Below are 343 nucleotides of genomic sequence, written 5' to 3'. Positions count from 1 at the left end.
CCCCTCCCCGGACAAAATACCCGCTGCGGTGCCGACAGAACCCCTATTATAGCTCCACATACAGGCCCCCAGTCAACATCCAGTCCCCCCTCCCAGCTGCGGTGCCATCGGACACCCCCATGACGGAGCCTCATTCAGCACCCCAGGCCCAAATCCAGCCTCTTCAAGGCGCTGCCATTGGACCCCATGACAACCCCCCACACAGCGGCCCCTCTAAAATCCAGCCCCCTCCCCAGCGGCTTTGCTGACAGATCCCCCCGTGATGGTGCTCCACGAGCCTCCCGGCTCCAAATCCAGCCCCCTCCCCATGGCGGGTCCTCAGGACCCCCCCAATCACCGCGCC

The sequence above is a fragment of the Myotis brandtii genome, unplaced genomic scaffold (genome assembly GCF_000412655.1).
Source record: "Myotis brandtii unplaced genomic scaffold, ASM41265v1 scaffold122, whole genome shotgun sequence".
Classification (NCBI taxonomy): domain Eukaryota; kingdom Metazoa; phylum Chordata; class Mammalia; order Chiroptera; family Vespertilionidae; genus Myotis; species Myotis brandtii.
Note: the sequence above shows the minus strand (reverse complement) of the source record.